At 39.1% G+C, this 25,298-nt stretch overlaps 1 pseudogene; it reads right to left on the bottom strand.

Annotated features, from left to right (window-relative positions):
- Window positions 1-492: 492 nt before the first annotated feature.
- On the bottom strand, window positions 493-22,536 carry LOC141476747 (NAD(P) transhydrogenase, mitochondrial-like; annotated as a pseudogene).
- Between the last annotated feature and the right edge of the window lie 2,762 nt (window positions 22,537-25,298).

The raw sequence follows: 25,298 nt of genomic DNA, 5'->3' as shown, positions 1-25,298 counted from the left end.
TTTTTGGTAGAAAAGTACTACTATATCTAAAGGCAGAGTGTATGTAAGGAGCATACCTAAAGAGTGTATCTAAAGGAGCTTGCTAACTTACCTTACAAAAAAAGTAAGATTTTGTTGCTACAGTAAAGTAGTATTAAATTTCAAAGCCATTCTTTTTAACTAAGCTTCAGCACCAAACAAAGAAACAAGAAATAAAATTATTCTTCAACTGCTGAGGCTACCTCCCAAAAGCCAACTTTAAGAACAGTCTAAGGGATCTTAAGTCCCTGAAATAGTAAAAGGTAGAAATACCTTTTACACTAAAGCATGAAATTTCTAGATATTCAGCTATAAGTTAATAAGACTAAAACATTCCTCCAGCTGGTATTTCTGAGAGAGAGATCAGCATAAGAAAGACTGCTGAAATAAAAATTAAACCAAAACACAGACTTGTAGGAGATTTTAGTGGAATGAAAAAAAAAAAAAAGTAACACTTATCATCAAGTAAAGTACTTACCTGACATTTTTCCCTCGTTCTCTCAACATCTTCACTAGATCAGCTATGGGGTACTGAGCTTTTGCTGCACACAAACCGTAAACTGAAATAATTTCCAAATTTTAAGCTATTTTTCTGTTTCAGTGCAGACAGAATAGTCATGGAGAATAAGGGTACCTTGCACACAACCAGAAGCTCTCATAATTAAAAATAAACAAAATCCCAATATATACATCAGATACATTCCCAGGGGAGTTTCAACCTGACCACTATAATTCAGCAGCAAAATATGACTTTTAGCAGCAAATAATATTTTCAGTCTTTGTATCTGTATTCAGCAGAGCAATAAAGTCCATGAAGAAAATGCAGAGCATAAATTATTAATGGTGTCCTCAAGGTTTGACCACAGAAGCAAGAGACAAACTCCTTGAAGATATTTGCAAGCTTTGTTGGAAATAAAGGTAACTTCCCAAATTAGAACTCTATCTCACTGATGCTTTCATTTAAGCTGCAGCAAAAAGAAAGACTACTTCATTTTTTAGCATTCTTCTAATTCCAATGCTAAACTATAATTTAACACAACAGTTGTGCTGCTCAGTTGAAGGAAAACAAGCCTTGAACTACTCCCCACCTGACTTCTAACAGGAAACGTATTATTGAACTATATAAGCCTATGGCCAACATAACAGTTTCAGAGAACTCAGGATTTTCAGGTCTTCAGTTTTCAGGGGTTTTTTTACTATTTTAATTCCAGTATTTAGTGAATACTAATTAAGATTTTTTTCTGTAGGCTTTTTAACAAAAAAATGCAGAATTGAGCAAGTAGACAAGAAGCATAAACAAAAGCCTCTTTCAGAATCTTAAGAGACAGATATCATAGAATGGTTAGAGTTGGAAGGGACCTTAAAGATCATCGAGTTCCAACCCCCCTGCCATGGGCAGGGACACCTCCCACTAGACCACGTTGCTCAAAGCCCCATCCAGCCTGGCCTTGAACACCTCCAGGGATGGGGCAACCACAACCTCCCTGGGCAACCTGTTCCAGTGTCTCACCACCCTCACAGTAAAGAATTTCCTCCTAATATCTAATGTAAATCTCCCCTCTTCCAATTTAAAACCATTACCCCTTGTCTTGTCACTACATCTCCTGACAAAGAGTCCCTCTCCGGCTCTCCTGTAGGCTCCCTTCAGATATTGGAAGGCTGCTATGAGGTCTCCCTCAGAGCCTTCTCCTCTCCAGGCTGAACAACCCCAGCTCTCTCAGCCTGTCTTCATAGGGGAGGTGCTCCAGCCCTCTGATCATCTTCATGGCCCTCCGCTGGACCCGTTCCAACAGGTCCATGTCCTTCCTGTGTTGAGAACTCCAGAGCTGGACACAGTATTCCAGGTGGGGTCTCACGAGAGCAGAGCAGAGGGGCAGAATCACCTCCCGCGACCTGCTGGCCACACTTCTCTTGATGCAGCCCAGGATGCAGTTGGCTTTCTGGGCTGCCAGCGCACACTGCCGGCTCATGTTGAGCTTCTCATCCACGAGCACTCCCAAGTCCTTCTCCTCAGGGCTTCCCTCCAGCCATTCTCCACCCAACCTGTATTTGTGCCTGGGATTGCCATGTCCCAGGTGCAGGACCCTGCACTTGGCCTGGTTGAACTTCATGCGGTTTGCATGAGCCCACCTCTCAAGCCTGTCCAGGTCCCTCTGGATGGCATCCCTTCCCTCCAGCGTGTCGACTGCACCACCGAGCTCGGTGTCGTTGGCAAACTTGCTGAGGGTGCACTCTATCCCATTGTCCATGTCTCCGACAAAGATGTTTTGTTATTGGTACCATTGGTATTGTGGTAGTGCTTGGAAACTCACACCACAACAGCCATACGTAGAATTAACTGTAAACATAATTTACAGAAGACAGCCTTTGTCCTGAAGAATTTAAAAATCTAAGTAAATAGGACAAAGTTCGAAGAGACACACACAAGGAAAATTAGTGACATACACATTTCTACAAATAGGAATGATGACTAACTTGTGAACAAAAACAGATCCCACAACCCCAGTCAACATTTGACATGCTGCTGCTACGTTGCAACTACAAGACATGCTACAGGTTTTTTTGGTTTGGGTTTGTTTGTTGTGTTGGTTGTGGTTTGGGTTTTTTTCTTTGTTTGTTTGGGTTTTTGTTGTGTTTGTTTGTTTGTTTTTAAATTATTCATCCTCTTAACATCTTGCTGTATGAGTCAAGAGTGTCTTACCTGGAGTAATAATAATGTTATTGGCTTCCTTTATCATTTCTATTGTATTGTCCACATTGATTTCCGTGTGGGTTCCAGTAATTTCCATGGGCTTCCCACCAGCTGATGATGTGGTGCCATAGCCCCCTAGAATCACATTTGCAAGGGAACAGTTCGTAGCCTGAAAGACAAGAGGTTTATTGATCAGCTACAGATGAAATCCAAAACAAAGGAGAGAGGACCACAAACAAAACTTCTGAAGATATTAAAACTTTCCTGACAATAGTCTTTGTCTGCTGGTTTTACCAGTTTTCAACTCAAAACTTTTTACAAACAGGCCCCTTAAAACAGCGACCCAGATTAAAACAGCAATAGCCAAACATCAGCTTCCAACACATAACACATGTAACAAGAGATCATCAGCATTTCCCCAAGGCAAAGAACAAAACAACATAAATTAAAAAAAAAACCCACCACAAACAAAAAAAACCAAACACCTCAGCAAATATTGGTTTATTTCTGTTCTTAAAAGGCAGGACTATAAAAGAACACATATTTGATGACAGATTTATATATATATATACACAAATAAAATATACACACAATTTTTGCAAGTTATTTTCTAAGTTCTTGAGCAATTCAACATGTAAGCATAGAACTGTTATATGACAGCATGGAAGCCACCTAGCTCTTACAAGTAGCACAGAAGCAAAGCTCCTACAGCATCAAGACAGAAAAGAACAGAACAAAGCTAAGTAGCCACACAAAACTAACTAAATGCTAACACTCAAAACAAATTATAATGAACTGAAGGGGCAGGGGGCGGCGCATTAACTTGCTGTCAGAGCACCAAAGGGGAACAAGAGATCTTAAACTAGGAGCTTTAAGAGAACACATTCTGAAAATTCGGCTCTGTAGATACATAGCCAGGAAAAGTCACTGGCTAAATGCTTTCACTGGCATGCCTCTTTGTGAGTGTGATTCTAAAGCGATATCTGGAAGAAGGCAAAACTTGTAAATGCAGTAAACAAAACTTTAGAAGTAGGAAAGGAACAGGATAATTCACTACTTTAAACAAACGTGTGTCATACATCTGCTGTGCTAGCTCAGAAACCACAGCAAAATTTAAGAATGAATCTGGAGAGGCACACATACAAGCAAGAGGAAACATCCATGCAAAAGTATGCTTCCAAGGGTCCATTTTCCACTGACATTTCAAATCATGCAACTCCACAGATTTTTGCTATAGCCTGAGAAGATAGCCTATGATTTTGTGAAATTCATCATCTAGCAAATAAGAACAACAAAGATGTTAGAATTTTTGTTTATCCCAATACATCACCACTGTTTCAGATACTGTAAGGCAGGCACACAAATGCAGGCTCTGTGAAATCAGCATCTTTCTACTGACTGCAGTGGGCAGTAGTTCATATCGTCTAAGAATACACTACCTTTGATGTATATCACAATATTAAGCCTTCAAAGAGAAAAACAGACTACTTGGTATATTGCATTAGTTAAGTGTCAGCTAAGACAGTCTAGACAAAAGAATACCCTCTTCAGATGTTACACACGCTAAGCTTGCAAGCAGCAAAGCACTTTCTAGTCATATCTAAACCAAAAGACAACAGTAAGACCAGATGAGGAAAAAAGTTCAAATATTAGAAATCTGAGAATCCACACAAAGCAAGCATGAGATTGAAGCACCCTTGCCTGGTTATGTACCACAGAGCCGAGGAAAGAGGAGGGAAGTCTGGCAAAAAGGGGGTGGTAGTGTTACCTGAAACAAAAGCTCTCAAAATCAAAAGTAGTTTAGAGAGGAGATATTGCTTTATTCGGCATCAGGTGCTAGGTAGAAATCCACAAATCTAGCACACCTTACTGGGGACATTCACCCATTATTTATACACAAACAATTCTCATTATTCCACCTAGCTAATACATAACTCCACCTAGGCTTACATATTCATTAGGATAACCGAATAGCTCTTTTGCATATGCGTATTAAATTTTGCTGCATCTGCAAAACACTTCTGCGCAGGCGTGAGTTCCTTGGTGGTCATTTGGGTAGGGATACCCTTCTTCACATTATCCTTTTAAGGTATTGAGTCATCTCAGGACAGTGAAAGTTTACTGTAAGTTTGCCAGCTTCTTGAGGGTGATAAGGATATCCTTTGAAGTAGCCACAGCTCTGTCCCAATTGGTATAGGAGTGCATACTTTGACATATGAGAGAACCTTGAGGTGATTAACTACTTCTTGTTATCCCATCCTTAGCACTATCAGCTCGGTGACCAACTATTTTCTCACACAGTAAGCAGCTCGGTAATTAACTCATTTTATTTAGCGTATGGTTATAAACAAAGCAGAGGCCTGCCTTTGGTAACAGTACAGAAGGCTTCAAAATGAGCCAAGACCTCATCAAGCAACAATTAACGCAGCTACGACTTACCACAGTGTCCCTGTGCTGGTTAGATCTTCTATAGCCTCTTTCACCTTTACCACCACAGACCACAAACATACGAACAAAGCAGGCTTCACCATTCACAGATAATCCAACTACAGCCCTCTCTGCTGTGCATACACAGGTGATGCTTGCCAGGAGCTTCCAACCAGGGAAAACCAAATGCTTCATCCCTAAGAACTCTAAGTCCTTCCATACCACACTGTGCCCACATAAACCACACAGCTAGCACAGGTGATGGGCCAACATACAATTTGTAAGATTAACACTGCTTGTCCCTTCTCTTGCTCTCTTTCATCACCCCAATTAGTGGTTCCTCTTCCACCTGAAGCATTTTCCCCATCCCTAAGCATTCTGATTCTAGTACTACAGTTGTAATGAACAAGTATTTGCTCAGGGGGGGAAGCACTTGCTAATACAATCGAATGTTCTGAAAAAGTCACATTGTGTTAGTGTTTTAAAAGAAGTCATAATTCACAGGATGAGTGAACAGTACAGGCCTTTGCTTTTTTTGAAGTTAAGGTTTTTTGTCCTTGACTCACCTAAATAGGCACAAAAGAGGGATTGGTGGAAAAATCAAACTGATACAAGTACAAAAATTAAGGTATTATCTGAATATGTGTCAGTCAATTTTATCAACTCATGTAAAAAGCTTTAAGAGATTATCTTTGGATGATTAAGCTACAGTTTTATCACAAAAAGTAATTGAAAATGTAAAAAGAAGTTTTCAACAATTAAGATGTTTCCAAAAACACCTTTTAATCTGTACTATATAAGCTTCAATAAGTATATTGCTTTAGACAAAGGTAAAGGAGGGGGGGTGCGGAGGACAGACATGGAACTGCATTGGTTCATTAGCATAGGTTGCAACAGCCTAAAGCAGAGTTTATTGAAACTCTTGTACGTTTTTTTCTCCTGAAACATAGCTTGAAGACATTGATACTGAATCCCTTTATTATAAGAACACTTTTAAAAGTAATGATTTCCATTAAAGGAAGTAAAGCAGGAAAGAAAAACACTGGGGGAGAAACAAGTTATTCTGCTTATTGTTTAAAAATTATACAAAATAATTTAAATTTTACTCGCTGATCAACTTTAATTGTCTAAGTTTATGTGAATCAGCACAAGATTTTGAGAATTTTACCTCAAAAACTAAACTTCCTGAAGTTTGAGAAATACATAGAGGAAAGCCACTCTCACTGCATAACTATTTTGCTAATTATTTCCCCAGGCTTCCTATTTACTGAGATACTTGCATCTGTTTTCGGAAGTATCTCAAAACTCTGTGAGTTCTGAGAAGAGCTAGCAATAAAAAGGGGAAGTAAGAGAAAAATGAAGCTACAGAGTGACTATGCCTACTGGTAAATATGTATCCGACAGATCATATTTTCACCAAGACTTACAAGAATTTGACCTTTAAAGAACATACTTTTCATATCTGTGTTACCCCATAAGCATCATCTTTCTACTGATATTGACTGAATTGCTGGCTGTATATAAAAAAATATATATTTATATATAAAAAAGATATCCTACAAGCCACATAATTTTATTTCCTTTTGATAAGGAGATACAGGATGTTCAAGTAAGGACAGGATTCTTTAAAATTCATACCTGGGATTGTTCATTTGAACTCACCTCCGTGAAGCTGCACAAAAATACTTTAAGCTTTTCTGAAATTGTTCCTTGAGATGAAAATGAATGATACTGAACATTCCTAACACGGTAACAACACTATTTATAAGCAGAGAGGAAGTAGAAGACAACAGCCTGGGCTGACCATAGAAAAACCATCAGGATGGGAGAATAGCGACACTGATCATATAAGAACACAAGAGCAGAAGTGAAACAGAACTACACAACAGAGAATCAGGAGGTTGGTAGCTATTGCACTGTGAACAGTTTTCTTTGAGTCATTAGCTCTTCATCTTCAAAAACAAAAAGGAAACACACACTAGAAGACAAGAGACTTCTGTACAAATGTTCCAGGAAAAAAAGGAGACTATTACTAATAATGCAATACAATTACAAAGAGAGTTGAAGCTCAAGTTTGCTCTGACACAAACGTTAGTATCAGCAATGCATTAATGCAAGCCTGCTGCCACCCCATGATATTTCAGAGTAGCTGCTCTGAAGAAAGTAGCACTTTCCTATACTTCAAAAAACAAACTTTAAATTACTCTCTAGTCAAACCAAACATGTTGGTTTGTTGTTGGTTGTTTGTTTTTAAAGGAACTCACTGATAAATTTTAATTTTAGTTTAAATTTAACAACACTGCAGAGTAACTTGACTAAAAAGACAACTGAGCACAAGTAATCATATCTATTTGAGCCCAGATTCAAATCCTGAATGTTCAAGTCAATGCAAAGGCTTTCCTCAGTTTTGAAGTGGGTATCTTTCCAAATCAGAGATATGACTGACATCTCGTCCAACAGTTTCAATCAAGAACTTTCTAGTATCTAAACACCTAGCAGTCTGGTCTTCTGATTGCTGAATAAGGTTTCTCATTACTTGGAAAACAAGCACAATTTCTGTTCAATTCTTACCACACACATGATGTAAGAGAGGATGGCGCCAGAGGAGCTAATGAGTGCACCAACAATGGTCAGCAAGTTGTTGTTCAGTAGGAAACCCTCAGCACACAAAGCCCATCCAGAATGAGTTCAGGACAGTAATAACTACAGGCATGTCAGCACCTCCAATAGCTGCTGTTAAAGTTACACCCTGGAAAAGGAAAGAAAATATACACTTCAATATAAGCCATGACTAAGGAGACCATGCAAAGAGGACAGTCTGCCTTCAGCATTAAAAAATAAATATGAAGTTACTTAATAACCCAATACAAGTATTTTCAACATAGGAGACATCAAGCTGTGGCCTGAGGATTTGACTTACCAATTGTGCCTTCTGAGAGAGGACAGGAAGGCACTCCACTGTCCTCATCCTGTGCTTAGTCACATATTTTTACTCATAGAAATATCCCACTGGCTCCATGGAATTTTTCATACCAGTAAAGTATTCATACTGAGCAGACTTTGCAAGACTCAGTTTACAGAATGGTAATATGTAGGGTAAATTTTGCAACAGCTGGTGTGAGTGAATGGGGGAAGTTACACATGAGGATAATCTTAAGTGACAACCTGTAGATCCAGTGCCTTTCTAAGTATTTTAAAGATGAACTTTTTGGAAAGTCTTTTAAAATATCAGTTTATCATCACATAAAAGCCTCCATTAAGTCATAGCTGCAAAAAGTAATTATATACACACATGCTTGTTCCTTGGAACAGTTCTGTTTTACAGCTAGATTTAGGAAAGCCAGTTGCTACTTGCTACTGCAAGTTAACATACAGACACTATGATGATAGTAACTCAGGATGGTAAAATAAAAACATCAAGAGGAAACTTGTAAAGCTGAAGAATGAACCGCTTGTTTAATTTATTTCACCTCCTATAATTCCCCAACTTACCATTATGGCTGAGAGCACTGAGACAGAACCTAAACAAATAATTCCCATAGTATAACTAGGATAAATCATGTACGGAACCATTCTGCCAATGCTGGCAGCCAGCAATCCTGCATTCAATGCATGTCGACAAGGCAAGAGCAGTGGTGTAGAATTCAGGATACCTGCAGTTAAATGCATATTCAGCAATTGACACATACATGCAGGAGAACCCGTCTCTTGCCCCAGAGAAGACTGAATACCTCAGCAAAAGAAAAATTTAAAAAAAGAAGAAAAAAAGGAAGGAGTGGAAGATAAAACAAGTTAAGTGAAGCTAAGACCTTGTGCTAAGTATTGCAACACATTCAGACTTATTCTAGATTCTCAAATATTCCTGTTTAAACTCTTGTTTTACTTCCTACTTCCTTTACTACTTTTACTTTAATCTCTCAAGTGTTTCAGAATAATCACGAAGACCTCTTTTTCCTCTTGAAAAGCGCCTTTTTATTTTCCCTTCATTAAACTTGCTTAAATTCTGGCCCCAAGTCTTTGCATGCTGTGCATGAAGCTCTGTAATAGGAAGCTCTTAGCTGGAACTTCTTAGTACAGATATTATCTCAAGTCTCTCAAAAGCTGTATGCTTAGAAATATATGACTACGCAGATAACCCCAAATATAAAATAATCCTGCTTTCAAATGCTTTAGCTTCACCAGGACCCTCAGTCACACAGACTTCCCACAGCTTCCCATGTTGGCAGAGACTTGAAGGGAAGAGAGGTTTGGGAATGTGTGATTCAGTTTAAAAGGACAAAAAAGTATTTATTTTCACCCTAGGCTTTAAAACAACACAGCAAAGAGTAAAAATAATTATCCGTTACTTTTGGTGTATTTACTTACTGTCTCATTTAAATTTAGCTGAATTCAAGAGAAAGAATGAACTGATCAAAGTGTATGACCTGCTACTTCTAGTTCAATAGTATAGACAAGATTATTATCGTGCTGATATGATGGGGGGGGGAGAAAAACCAAACCAAAAAGACCAGGAGAGTGGGCTGAAACAGGCAGTGAAGTTCACCAAGGACATACGCACAAATCACTAGGAGGGGTGGAGAGGGGAAGATGGAGAAGAGAAAGAAAATAATTGCTAAGTAGTTACTCATTTTTTTCTTCTCAGAAATGCATACTACTGACAAAGCCTTCAAAAGATTATTAGAGAAGACAGCTTTCCATCCATATCATGCTTCCTCTTTCAATGGCTGGTCTCATAAACCCTGAAGAAAGCAAACAGATGTTTCCCAAAGGAACTATTGCAAGGCTAATAACAAGACTAGTAACAGGAAGCTCTTAATATCTGTACTAAGAAGTTCCAGCTATCTCAGTCTCTCAAAAGCTGTGTGCTTACAAAACCAAAAATAAATGCAATAAAGAAACCTTCAGGTGCATAAGAATCAGAAATTATCAAGTGTTTAATTTAGAAGGCATATTTAGTAAAACAGTAAGAGGCATGGAGTTTGCACAGTAGGTAAATAGATAGTGGATTGGATGGTTTAAAGCAAGTCAGTCTTAAATGATACTGCAAAACTACCTACCAAAATGAAGCCTACAATGCTAAGAACAAAACCCCATAAATATTAGCAGTGCTCACTGAGTCCAACAACACCAGGGTTTCAATTAAAATGTCTGCTCAGGAAGACAAAGCTGTGATCATAAACATTCAATAAAATAAAGTCAGGTACAGTGTCTTAGCAACACTCATTTCTACATGAGATGAACTGAGGGAAGCTTATATGATTTGGTAATTAAATAGCAGTAATATGTCCAAGCACTGAAGACAAAACCATTCATAACTAAAGCTGTACACAAGCAAGAACAGAATTTTAAAAAGTACACTCATAAAAGTTAAACATACAAACTTTTACCTGGAGCAAAATACAATGTTTCTTTCCAATTACACAGTAGTCTAAAGGCAGAGCTAAATCTTGGGGGGGGGTGTGTGTGTGTGTGTGTGTGTGAACCTTTAAGAAATACTTAGTTCTGAATGGAAGGTCTCACCTTGCAGTTTTCCATAAGCCACAAGAGAGCCACTGAAAGTCACCCCACCAATGTACATGCCAAGGTAAGCCACAATCTTGGTGAGGTTTGCAGCTGGATCAGTAGCAAAGTAAGGATATTCGATCATGTATTCTGCTACAGAGGTGAGCATAGCAGCAAAACCAACCAAACTATGAAAAGCAGCCACGAGTTGAGGCAGATCTGTAATCTGGATGCGTTTAGCAATCGTCAAACCTATTGGGAGTTGAAGACAGAAGGGAAGTCTTACAAAACACAATTAATCTGTGCAGCTAGAAATTGATATATCATGGTTCAGTGTGCAACAAATACATTGCACGCACATGCCTGTTCCAACAGAAAAACTTGTTCATGCTAGAAATTGCTAGGGCATTTAACTGGAAGGTGCATATGTGTATTTTATGCAATGAGGATATAATGGAAATTAGAGAGAAGATTAAAGCATATCATATTCTTAGAAGCTTCATTAAATATTGAGAAATTCAACATTTTCTGTTAAGAAAGCACAATGTGAAAAAGTGAATTCGGCAGCATTCAGTCAGCAACTGAACAGAAGTATGAAGTCGGGCAAGTTCATTCACCTCTGCATCCCCAGTTTCCCTAACAGAGATGATGTGCTCCTGCTTTTCTGCCAGTCTCTCCATTCTTTACCGCATCCTGATGCATTAATAAGAGCCCTGGGACTTATGATTCTTTGTTCGCATACTTGCAAAATAACACAAGCAAGCCATAAACGTAAGTTAGTCAATTCGCCTGTGACCTATACAATGCTTTGCATATTGTCCTGGGTTGAGAGACACAGGACTAACTTTTCTTCTAATGCTGGGGAAAACTGCACTTTTAGAAGACTCTAGTGTCTGAATTCATGAAAATATTTACTTTATAGCCAGCCAGGCTCTGTGGGATTCAAGGTCTTAGTGTTTTCAAGCCTTGCCAGGTGCAGGGAGAAGGAGGAGCAAGGCCTAGGGCATTTGACCCAGGCTGGCCAACAGGAGTATTTCATACCATGAATGTCACATTCAATATAAATTAGAAAAGTTTGCTGCATAGTTCTCTCTCTCCCTTGATGGCAGCGGTCCAGACAACTCCTTGCCCTGGTGCCGGACCCCTGAGGCCTTCCCTTCCTCCCGAAGCCGTTGGGCTCGCAGTGTCCGACATTTGCTATCCACTGCTGGGAGTGCACAGCTTCCTACTGATAGAATTGGCTGAGTATAATTCTTGTATATCTTATATCAGTATCGGGATTAATACTGGTTCTTTAGTATTACTGTTAATCATTTAGTTTTATTCTACTGAATCTATTTATATTTCAACCCTCATGGTTCTTTGTGTTCCCTGATTCCCCTTTCCGGGTGGGGAGGAGTCATCGGGTGATAGAATAATTGTCTAAACAACAATAAATTGTTATGGGTTTTCTCAAACCATAACACATATATATATCTTGCATAAATGCACGTATAGAGCATATTTTGTTAGTTTATAGTATCATACACATACCTATGGTACCACCGAGTACAACAATTTGGGTGAGGGTTTAAGGCCTCCGAGAGTTGCTGCTAAACCTCCTGCAACACCAATCATACCCAAAGCATTTCCAAGACGAGCTGTTCCTTGGGTGGACAGATCAGCCAGGGCACCAACACAGCATAAGCCTGAGCGCAGATACATCATCAATAAGGAAAACATAAATATGCATTATTAGTGCATTATGCAGTAGAGGCACAAAGTATATAATCTTTATCAAAATCTTTCCGATTATTACACAGAAGGGCAAATTTCTCCAGAATGCATATAAGTCACCAGATGGCTTGTTCTTAACTGAAGTAGAAGTCAAACTCTTGACTGGGAGAAATTGTATAGGGTGTGGTTTTGGACAATTAATGTGTGATATCTATTAAAACTTTTCCCCCACTTTATGAGCTAGAAGAATTAAAATAATTACACAAGTGCTTTAAGTTAGCCTCAGGAAAAAATCAAACAACCCAAACCTAACATTCATACCTGCAATATTGACTGAAGAGATAAAGGTTGAAAGCACTGCTAGACTTTGAGGAGTATTTTCAGGGAGATAGTTTCCTCCCATCAATACCAGTCCAACTGCAGTTAGTCCTATTTAAAAGGGAAAAGAAGTGTTATTGAACCTTAAAAGGCTCTATACCTAGAGCAAGTTTCCTTCCATCTGTCAAAAAAACCAAACACAAAAAACCCCCAGTCAACTCAAATTTTTACCCCTACTCTACACATTACTATTTAAACAAAGACTGCCATGATCTTTTTCAGCAATATAAACATGTTTCAAAGGAAAAAAAAAGTATATGAATGTAGCTTTGAAGTACAGTGCCTCAACCACAGAGTCAGCCTCCGAGTACTTGTTCAATAAAAGAAACGTTGCTTTTAATAGTCAAAATAGATCAGACTCAAGACCTGTCACATATATACACACACCCGCCTATATAAAATTTTACATATTTATAAGGTTACAAATCTTACAGGTCACTGTTAGGAAATTTTTCTTTTTTTCCCCCTTCCTCAAAACACATAGTTTGAGGAGAGGAAAAAAAGAAAGCAGAAAATATGAAAGAAGTTATTTTCAGGGCAACGTTTTGGGAGGAAAGATGCGTTGTATGAAAGGAGAGACTGCAGCACTCCAAGTAAAACAAACTTTAAAGCAAACAGTTTAAGAGTTGGAAATTACTTATAAAAATAAAAAATACACAGCACAACATTTGCCTTCCTTTGAAAAAAAAAAACCATACTCTTGGAAAGAGTATGTTTCAGGCTACTTCCACAAATAGCAAGGACAACTCAGAGATGCAAAGTAGTACTAGGCTCTTTTGCATTTTAAAAGTATATCAGCAGATTTTTGTCTAAAGTTGAAGTAAAAGGAGCAGTGTTTATTTCAAATAGAAAATGAGAAGTTGTATGACAGTTACTTACCTGAGATAGCAATAGTCACTGACATAAGTGGAAAGTGAAGAGCAGGAGTCACATCCCATACCGTATGGTACCCCACTATTCCAGCTAGGCCAAATGTTGTCACCATTTGTGTGAAAGCAGTATTGGGAGCTACGATGCCCAGTCCTAACACGCTCACTAAACCTAGAAGAAAAGCACAGCAAAACTTTTCTGTAATTTTTCAATTGTTTCTTACATTTAAACTCTCTACAACAGGAGCCCAGTATCGAGCTAAAAGCAAAAAGGAGTTTTGTGCATGGACTTGTTTCAAGATCAGCTAGATCATTTTTGTCAACTACAAGGCTCTTTAAGCACTAGTGGTTCTTTTACAATAGAAAATAAAACCATAAATATAATACCAACATCTTTATTATGCATGCAGACAAAGCAGTAAAGATAGTTTTCTACCCCAACATTGGCTCCTGTCACACTCCTGTTCTATAGCAAGAATGTAGAAGAGTCACAATCATGTTGAGATACTACTTGAAAGACTCAGAGTATGAAGAACAGAGGTTAACATTAAGAATACTCAACTAATTACCTCGTGCAGAAGTCCTGATGCACGTGGAATACCAAATGACAGGAAGAGCCAATATTTATTTGTCAAGGCAATGTCCTGTTCCCAATACTTCAGTAGATTGTGGGCATTTAAGTCTCATACATTAAAGACTGAAGAAAGCAATGGCATTAAATTGATTCTGTTGCAAAGTATGGGCACAGTCCCTAGCAGGAGTCCTTCAGAATTTTAAGTATTTTACTGATATTTAAATAAAGCCAAATACACATACATGCACACAGCATAAGTCAGCATCTTTTGAAATGTTAATACTTTTGGTTAAAATTCTAAAATTTTATTTTCCTCTCTCAAAAGCAATTATTATACTACACTGATTTTGCACTAGGATACACCAGCCAGTTATTAAATTGAATGAGTAAAATGAGGAGTCACTGAAAAGCATTAGCCAAATGGGAAACACTCTACACCAATTCTACAAATCTGGAAGTTGCCTACCTGCTGTGTATACAGATGCACTAGTCATAGTTTTTCTAAAAGGTGTAATAGTAGCTGCTTTTTCTGCTTCCAGCTCTGCTACAGTCTTCTGCTTCACAGTGATGCCATGAAAGGCCGAAATCAGGACTCAATAGTCGGGGATGACTATTAAGCAAGTATTCTTTATTGCAGCGCTGGACGCACAGGGGATTGATCCTCCAAATGTGCACAACAGGCAGAGTTAGTTTAACAACATATATACACACTATACATAAATATTTATGCGATTTCCAAGAACTAATTAACATATTCATTATATTTCTGAGAGTTCATTGTCATAGTGACTGGTTCTATATGTCTCATTGGTCTTGAGGCCCACTGTTCTCAGATAAGTTCTTTCTACAAGGTTACATTGTCCTATAGCATCCTGTTCTCAGGGACAATTTCCTCTTACAAAGTTACATTTGTGCTGACCTATACAATGGCTACATGCATACGTGCCTAAAAAACAAAACACTCACAGTATTTGCTAACTCATGCTTATGCTAAGAGTGGCTTAGTTATGTCAAGCAAACCTTCAAGTCGTACTCAGCCCTATTCCTTAATTCAATCCCCCCTTTTCTTTATGCTATTGCAAATTCTTTTGCAAAATCTTGTTTACAGTCCATAATACATGTACTTGTTGAGCAACAGTCCGTACTTTCCACCACATCTAAAGGTTGAGAGTAGTCAGCAGTAGGGCTACAAGGATCAGCACTAGTACAGGATGCCCTAGGAAGTTGAAAAACTGTGCAGTGGTCGGAGATTTTAGTGAGGTATTTAGAAAAACGTCCCACCGATGGTGTTCCTTGATGATTGTGATGATGTTCCTTATTTCCAGAGTATCGTGCTGGATGTGCCATAATGTTTGTTTAGAAGTTTCTTTCACTTTCTTTAGCAGTGATTTAATGTCTGGATGGGAAAGCATTTTCTTAAGGACATTAATGTCCATTCCAATCTGTAGTTTAGGTACATCATTGTACAGCGTGTAACCATCAGAGATCAACTGAGAGGTAGTTATAGGAACAGAATAGTTAAAATCACAACCTTGTATCTTGGTAAAATTACAAACACAAAAGTTAGTTCCATTTGTTTCTTCTTCACAAGTATCAATACTAACATTAACACAACTAGTCCTTATACAGGCACATCCTTTTCGTACATAATACACCTGTGATTGAGCATGTTCTGAGGGAAGCATCTCAAAAGTACATGCACTGTCCTCTGTGTCTAAGCACAGATCTTCATTTTCAATTACCGCATTTTCACAAACATATCCTAGTTGTTCCTTTATTTTGATTGCAGTGAAGGTGGTCAGTAGCACTTGGAATGGTCTGTTCCACTTCTCTTCCAGTGGATCACCTGAAAAATTATTAATATAAGCCCAATCTCCAGGACTAAAGGGATGGATAGGATGGTCCAATCCCTTAACTCTGGTTCCTAAGACATTCTTATTGATTTTCTCTAATTGTTTTCCCAAAGAAATAACATATTTTTGCAAATAAGAATTTCCCAACTGGTTTAAATCTTCTCCTTTATATTTTTTCTGGTATGGTCTCCCATATAATATTTCAAAAGGGCTTAGGTTCTCTTTAGCTCTTGGCTTTACACGTAGTCTAAGCAGAGCTATGGGTAATGCTTGATACCAATACAAATTCGCTTCTTGACATATTTTGGCTATCTGCTGTTTTATCATGTGATTCATTTTTTCTACTTGCCCACTGGCCTGTGGCCTATATGGGGTGTGTAACTGCCAATCAATTCCCAATAGGTTGCTAACTTGTTGCACTACTTGTGCACAGAAGTGAGTACCTCTATCTGATGAGATGACTGTAGGTACCCCAAATCGAGGTATTATCTCGTTCAATAACACTTTAGTCACTTCTCTCGCCTTGTTTCTTCTACAAGAAAAAGCCTCTGTCCATCCAGAAAAGGTGTCTGTAAGTACCAATAAGTACTTGTACCCCCCTTTTCTTGGGAGTTCGGAAAAATCGATTTGCCAATGGTCTCCTGGTACATTTCCTTTCCTAATAGTTCCTAACTGTACTCGATTACCTGTGTTGGGGTTGTTTCTTAAACATATTTCACACTGCTGAGTTACTTGTTGAACAGTGGTATATAAATTCTTTCCTATCCATTTCTGACTCAAAAATTTACATAACAAATCTGCTCCCCAATGTGTCTTATCGTGTTCTTCTTTAACAAGTCCCCACACTAGTTTGGCAGGTATGATAATTCTACCATCACTCAAATGAGCCCATCCCCTGGAGGGAACTTGTCCTCCTAATTCTTGTATGAGCTCCTGATCTGATCTAGAATATTCAATGCCCTCATGGTCGTCCAGGTCTTTATTTCTATTGTCTGGAATTAAGGCTAAAATTTGTTCTTTCTGTGTTCTTTCTGCTGCCTGTTTAGCCTCATAGTCAGCCAATCTGTTACCTCTTTCTTGGTCAGTGTTACCCCTCAGATGTCCTCGACAATGCATGATGGCAACTCTAGCTGGTAACTGTACTGCCTCCAATAGGCAAAGTATTTCTTCTATATGTTTGATCTGTTTTCCTTGCATGGTAAGCAATCCTCATTCCTTCCAGACTGCTCCACGGGCATGAACAACTCCAAAGGCATATTTAGAGTCTGTCCATATATTTATCTTTTTCCCTTTTGCCAATTTCAGAGCCCTAGTCAAGGCAATAATCTCAGCCTTTTGAGCTGACGTCCCGGCAGGCAATGGTTGGGATTCAATTACCTTATTTGTTGTGGTCACTGCATATCCAGCCTTATGGATACCTTGTCGGACAAAGCTGCTTCCATCCGTAAACCAGGAGTCCTGTGCATCTTCCAGGGGTTCTTCTTTCAGATCTGGTCTGCTGAAGTACACGGTCTCTATTGTTTCTAAACAGTCATGTGCCAGTGGTTCAGTTGTTGCCCCACTAAGGAAAGATGCTGGGTTCACAACGTTAGCCACCTCAATTTTAACATCATCCAATTCAACCAGGATGGCCTGGTATTTTAAAAACCTGGATGGGGAAAGCCAGTGATTCCCTTTCTGTTCTAACACAGTGGATACTGTATGTGAAACCAATACTGTCATCTTCTGGCCCAAAGTAAATTTCCGGGCTTCCTCAATATTTAGTATTACAGCCGCTACCGCTCGTAAACATCCTGGCCATCCTTTACTTACTTCATCTAATTGTTTAGAGAAGTAAGCTACGGCTCTTTTGTAGGGTCCCAGCCGTTGAGCTAGGACCCCTAGAGCTATTCCCTGTTTCTTGTGAGAAAAAAGCCAGAAAGGTTTGGTTACATCAGGTAAACCCAAAGCCGGGGCTTTCATGAGCTCTTTCTTGAGTATTTCAAACACGTTCTGGGCTTCTTTGGACCATATCAATTGAGTGGGATTATTTTTCAAAAGTTTGTATAAAGGTTTCACTATTATCCTACAGGTATAAATACATAATCAACACCAACCTGTCATTCCCAAAAAGGTTCTGAGTTCTTTTACTGTCTGAGGGAGTGGAGTTCTACAAATGGCTTCCTTTCTTCCAGTTCCCAATTCTTGTTGTCCTCCAGACAGCTCATATCCCAGGTAGGTCACTTGCTGTTGTACCATCTGAGCTTTCTGTTGAGAGACTCGATATCCATTTATTCCAAGAAAATTTAACAAGTTCACGGTCCATTGGATACACTCAGGTTTTGTTTCAGTTGCTATTAATAAGTCATCCACATATTGTAAAAGGGTTCAATTTTTGGAAGGAGGCTTCCATGCTTCAAGTTCTCATGCTAATTGATTTCCAAAAATTGTCAGGCTGTTTTTGAAACCTTGGGGTAACACTGTCCAGGTAAGCTGGGTTTTTCTACCAGTGGTGGGGCTTTCCCACTCAAATGCAAACAACTTTTGACTTTCTTTGGCTAAAGGCAGACAAAAGAATGCATCTTTTAGGTCTAGTACTGTAAACCATACCTGGCTGTTTTTCAACTTGGTGAGTAAGGTATAGGGATTGGCGACTACAGGGTGCAGATCTTTAACGATCTTATTTACTGCCCTCAGGTCTTGTGCTACTTGATAAGTCCCATCCGGTTTCTTTACCAGTAGTATGGGGGTGTTATATTCTGATTCACATTCCACTAGTAGCCCATGTTGTAAAAAGTTATTAATTGGACCTTCTATTCCTCTGCGATCTTCTAATCTCAAGGGGTATTGTTTTTGGCGTAAGGGGCTCCTTGAGGAATGTTATTTGGTGGACGTGCTAGGAAAATCACTTTGCCATCCTGACAAGAGATATTTAGTTATCCCTAACATGGCAGATGCTTTATAGTTCAAGGAGTCTACTCTTCTTAATCCTGCAACTCGAATAAGTCTTAAGACCCTAGAGCCATGCCACAAGAACATCTTCCTTTTTCCCCACATCAGGAAAAGTTTGCAAGGCTGGATGAACAGTACAGTCAGACCAAGTTAACCATACTTGTTTACACATTTTTCAGACAAGATTTAGTATCAGTGTCCAAGAACACCTGGCAGAAACACAGCACAGGGCTTGAAAGCAGGAACCAAAACAAAGGGGGAAAGTTCCTTAAATGGAAAACGTTTATCCAAAATAAAACAGTGTCTTGGAAAAAGCAAGTTTTGCTACAGATCTAAACCATAATCAGAGCCTGCCTAGACCTCAGCAAGGTTCCAGATGCAATGTCTCACATTTCTTGCCATTCTCCAGGCCTCTTAGAGGAACAACTGCTGGAGCTGTCAGACCTAAAAGTTGTACGTGCCACTTTAGTTTTTTTGTTTTGTTTTGTTTGTGGTGTTTTTTTAATTTATGTTGTTTTGTTCTTTGCCTTGGGGAAATGCTGATGATCTCTTGTTACATGTGTTGTGTTAGAACCTGATACTAACACACTAACAAGAACCAACTACTTTTGGTTTCGAGAGCTTTTGTTTCAGGTAACAGTTTTTGGCGACCCAGATGGGACATCGCATATAGGCTTGGAGTTTTACTGCTTCTCATCGGTGCGGGGAAATCACAAGTGGAACTCCAGCGCGCACCGGACCTCTTCTCTGAGACTTCCCTGGTGATTCCCCGTCGGGTGGTGAGTAACCAGCTGAATGACAAGTTGAGATGTTGCATGGTAAGATTGTATGGTAATGTATTGTATGGTAATGGTAACTTCCCCCGAATAAATCATACCAAGAAGGGGTATGTGTCGTTGGGTTATAATTGGTGTTGTTTGCAGCTGCTGGGTTGGTTTATTTCCTGCACTTGTACGGTGACTTAGGATGTATTTTGAAGCATTGGGGAAAATTTGGGAGGGATCCCCTAACGCGAAGGAAATCAATTGAATATTGTAATCAATGGTGGCCTGTATATGTGTTGGAAGAACAGGAAAAATGGCCAAAGAATGGCATGTTAAAATATAATACTATATTGCAATTAATGTTGTTTTGTAGAAGGGAAAGTAAATGGGATGAAGTTCCCTATGTTGATTTATTTTTCACCTTGAGAAATTACTGTAACAGCAGAAAAGATTGTGGTTTAATGGTTACAGATACTAATGTGCTGGCATTAGAACAGGAGTACGGGAAATCAAGATTGTTGAAGTGATGTTGTTCAGCTTGTAGTATTGGCAAAAGGTGTAATAAATATAAAAAGGAGGATGAAGTAGAAGAGGAAGATAGTCAGTTGCTGGTGGCACCACTGAGAGAGGGTGAAAAAAGGAGAGAAATTGATGAAGGGACAGAGGATGGGCAGCATCGTAGTCCTGTGGCTGGTTGTACTAGGCAAGGGGGGGGAGCAGTGCTCCAAGCTCCTTTGGGACAAGCAGCAGGACCTGCAGGGGAACCTGTGTGGGTGAAAATATCATTTTCTGTAGCAGATTTAAAATCTTGGAAGGAAGTGTCTGGAACTTATCCAATCCATACATAAGAAAGAAGTTACAGAGATAAGAAGGGGAAGCAATAAATACATTGTTAGAGACTGCTTGGAAAGTGTGTAACAGGGAAGAGAAGGAGAAACATAAACAGGGTAGAGAGCAAGTGAGGAATGCACGATTGCTTGCAGCAGCTATTGCATAAGGGAATCAGAGAGGAAGGAAATGGAATGGGAATAGAAGGGATCGGAAGATAGGGGAAAGAGATGGGAATCTTTGCCCCTGTCGTGGTTTAGCCTCAGACGGCAACAAAGGACCACGCGGCAGCCGCTCGCTCAGATGGGGCCCTCCCCCCGCCAGCGCGGCCGGGAGGGGAGAATCGGAAGAAAAAGGCAAAAAACTTGTGGGTTGAGACAAAGGCAATTTAACAGAACAGCAAGGGGAGCAAGAAACAACAACAATAATAACACCGACAGAGGAATACACAGCCACGAGTACGATACCACCGCTTGCCGACCGCACCCGGAACGCCCCCCGACCGCTCCGCTCCCCTGGGGGATGACTTCCTGCCCCTCCCCTTCCCCGGCTAGCTCCTGTTACCCCCTGGGCATGGCTCACATGGGATGGAATACCTGTGTCCCTGCTACGTCCTGGGGAGAATTAACCCTATCCCCGCCAGACCCAGGACAGCCCCACTCTGGAAAGGGATCCGTGTACATTGTGTAGGCGAAAAGGACACTGGAAGAGACAATGTCCCCAGAATAGATTTCAGGAACAATTTCCCTGAAGTGCGGAAAATCCCGGGGTAACAGAGTTACTTACTCTGGACTAAGATTCTCAGTGATGGGGACCAGGGAAAAACTCAGAAGTGCCCCCAACAGAACCCCTGGTTACCCTGAAGTTGGGGAATGAAAAGGTAGAATTTTTAGTGGATACAGGAGCAGCATGCTCTGTTTTGAATTCTTTAAAGGAAAATTAAAAGTGACTTAATATGTCTATTGTTGGTGCCACAGGGAATAGAGAAATAAGGCCTTTCTTTCAACCTATGAAATGTGGATATGGATCTTGAGTTTTTATGCACAAGTTCCTTTATGTACCTGATAGCCCTATGCCATTATTGGGAAGAGATTTATTAAGTAAACTTAATGCTCAAATTGTATTTGAAGATAATCATATCCATGTGCAAATACCAGAAGAAAAAGCATTGGAGGCACAAGTTTTCTTATTCCAGCAAAACAAAGATGTGCAAACATCTACAGTCCCCGAGGAAGTGGTGAATGCAGTGAATCCTCCCATACGGGAAGCGGGGATGCCAGGACAATCTAAAGCAGTGGAACCAGTACTACCCCAGCTCTCAGATTAAAACCTTTTGAGTGGTTTGTTCACGAGAAACAACATGTTGCTTTGGGAGTACTGATTCAGAAGACTGGATCCTGGAAAAGACTGGTGGGATATTTTTCCAAGCAACTGGACCAAGTAAGTAAAGGCTGGCCTTCGTGTTTGCAGGCAGTGGCGGCTACCCTAATGCTCATACAAGAGGCATGGAAGTTAACCCTGGGCAGAAGCTGATTGTTCAGGTACCACACGCGGTGACTACTGTTTCAGAGCAAAAAGGGGGGCATTGGTTATCCCCTAGCTGAATGATGAAACATCAAGCTGTTTTATTAGAAAAGTGACTTCAGTATTGAATCCAGCAACCTTGTTACCTTTACTGGGTGAGGCAGAATTAGAACATGATTGTTTGGCAACAATTGAACAGGTTTATTCTAGTCAAGTGGATTTAAAGGATGAAACTATACACTCAGCAGAAATTATTTGTAGACAGGAGTAGATTTGTTGATAACAGAACTAGGAAGGGAGGATATGCTGTAATCCTAGAAGAAGTTATAGAGGCAGAAGCACTCCCTCCAGGAACTTCAGCACAAAAAGCAGAATTAATTGCATTAATCAGAGCTTTAGAAATAGCAGCTGGAAAATATGGACTGACTCGAAATATACTTTTGGGGTACTGCACACCCATGGGGCATTGTGGAAGGAAAGGAGTCTCTGTCAGCTCAAGGAACACCAGTTAAATATGGAAATTTAATAAAGAAGTTCTTAGAAGTGGTGCAATTGCCTAAACAAATTGCTGTAATGCATTGTAAGGCTCATCAGTTCGGCAACTCTTTCATCATTGTGGGAAATCAAAAGGTGGATATGACTGCCAGGCAAGCTGTGGGAAAGAAAATCCTCAGGACGTGGCCTGAAGGATACCAACATTTAAGTCAGCCTCTGAAGTATACAGAAAGGGATGAACAACTAGCTAAGTAGTTAATATGTCTGATAAGGATGAAAACTGATGGTGGATGACCAAAGATCAGCATGTGATATTACCTGAGCATCTTATGAGAGACATTTCAGAGAAAACCCATGAAGAAACTAATTTCCACCTAGCACCCGATGCCGAATAAAGCAATATCTCCTCTCTAAACTACTTTTGGTTTTGAGAGCTTTTGTTTCAGGTAACAATACAGCTTCCAGTCTCACAACTGGTGAATTATGTCTGGAAGTGAAGCACTGAAAATGTGCGTCTCTGAGAGTGATTAATAGGATACCCTACTACTAGATGTTTGGGAGACTAATGTACTTTTAAATAAATTTGTGAGAAAGATTCCATTTAGAGTTACAGCTTATGTGTTAATATATGCTTTGTGTTTTGGGCTCAGTAACCACTGACTAGTGCAACAACATGCCTCATCAGTATGATAGGGATCAATATAATTCCAATTATTAATAATGTATTCTGTTTTAAAAGGTAGAACTAGTCCTCTCTGTCTTTCTAATTAGAAATATGTTGTCAGCATAAAAAAATTAAACATGTAAAAGTGCTTGTATTCTGAATAGTGACAAAGTTGCAGTTTGTGGTTTCTCAGCACCAGGCACTGCAGGTCTGTACAGTATTGCTTCTGAATTAAGTTTTAGACTATTAGGTAACATGCTTAGGATAAAGCAGATAACTCCTCTAGTGGATCTTTATAAGCTGTCATAACTGCATTTTAAGTTTTAATCCAGTTATTGAGTGCTTTGCATATGTCTTGATATCTTAGCTATCTCAAGTTTTCTGCTGTTTGGTCTCAGAGAATTGAAGTAATTTACAGGACCTCAGCTACTCGTGCCAAAACATACTAAGCAAAATTTTAGGCATTGTCTAAAGGGGTTGACTATTGTAGGTAGTATTTGGGGATTATAATTTTGGATTTAACTGCCTGAAAGATTTTTTTTTTTGATGTCTACATTAGGGAGGAGAAATCGGGTTCCCAACCAAACACAACTGCTCTCATCCAAACTTCAGTAGTGCATCTGTAATGAAAAGATGGATCTAGGATCACATTCCACTCTACATGGTAAGTAGTTGCCAAGCAGTCGTTAAATTAAGATAATAAAGAATGTCTGCTAAGTGAACAGAATTCACATTTATGACCAAAAGTGAAAAGTTGTCTGGTTCAACAACGATAACTTGAGGCATTTAATTCCTCATAGGTATATAACTTAAAAAATGAGATTTGCTTTCTTGAAAGATTGGCGTATTAAAAAGTGATGCCATTATAATAATGATGATTTTCTTAAAGCCTCAGGATCCTGAGACCAGTGATTGAGAATCTCAACTTTCTTTTCCACATTAATGTAAGCTTTTCATTCTCTTCCTGGTAAGATAAAATCTACAAATGTGACCAGAAGTCACAATATAGGCTTTAAAACCAGAACTGAAATAACACAAGAACACTGAATATTTTTTATTTAGTTATTTTAGTAGCTAATTTGTGATCTTTAAAAGCTTGGTAATACTACTTAAATCTAGTTTTGATAATTGCTTACACAAGGGAAGTCTGCTTTTTTGAAAACTCATCAAAATCTCCTACACTTGCTCTTATTTCAGTTGCAGAGTATAGATTTGTTAGTTTATCAGTCTTGACTTTTAGTAATAGTTGCCTAGGAACAGTTTTCCCATGAGTCTAATTAATTCTGTGTCACCTTTACTGTCTGGCCAACTTTGTCTCTCATCAAAAATCAGTCTGATTCATGCCTTGGGGAAGTAACAAATATTTTACTCCCTACCCCCTTCATTAATAATTAAAAATAGTAAAATGTAATAAACTAAATAGGAATATAACTTCCAAAGGCACAATTTCAGAATACAATCATTTTATTTTTTTTAATACAAGACAGGGCTATTCAGATATTTATAATGTTTCATACATATTTGCATATTTTTCATCCCCTCAGGAGTCATGAACAGAGTTTGAAGAAACACCATGCAAGCCTTTGGCTGTGGAAGTAACAGGTGGAAAGGTCAGAAAGGGCCAGACTGTTCAGGGAGACAAAATGCAAACATCAGCTGAGGTATATTCTGGGCACCCCAGTTATCTTCCTAATCTTGAAAGCAGATTGTGATCTGGAGTTTGCAAAGCAAGTAAAGCAAGACTCTAAACTGAAATTGATCATAAATAGGTGAATTAAATTGTGAATGGACATGTGAATTGACTCATTTACAGTTAATGTGATAATATTAGCAAAATGCATTACATGAATCATTTCCTTCAGTTCCTGTTGGCATAGAAGATTTTAAAAATTGGATCAGAAGAGCATTTGTTATCACATCATGTATAAAGTCTACATAAAATACATTATTCTGAACAGTTATATTAAGTAGACCTAACAGTACGATCATATTGGCACATTGGAGGCTTAACTTTGTTAGCTTAAATTTACAATTTAGCCTGCAGCTTTTCCACACAAACCCCT

Source organism: Numenius arquata, chromosome W (assembly GCF_964106895.1).
Source record: "Numenius arquata chromosome W, bNumArq3.hap1.1, whole genome shotgun sequence".
Lineage (NCBI taxonomy): Eukaryota > Metazoa > Chordata > Aves > Charadriiformes > Scolopacidae > Numenius > Numenius arquata.
Note: the sequence above shows the minus strand (reverse complement) of the source record. Positions and strands in the feature narration are given on the sequence as shown.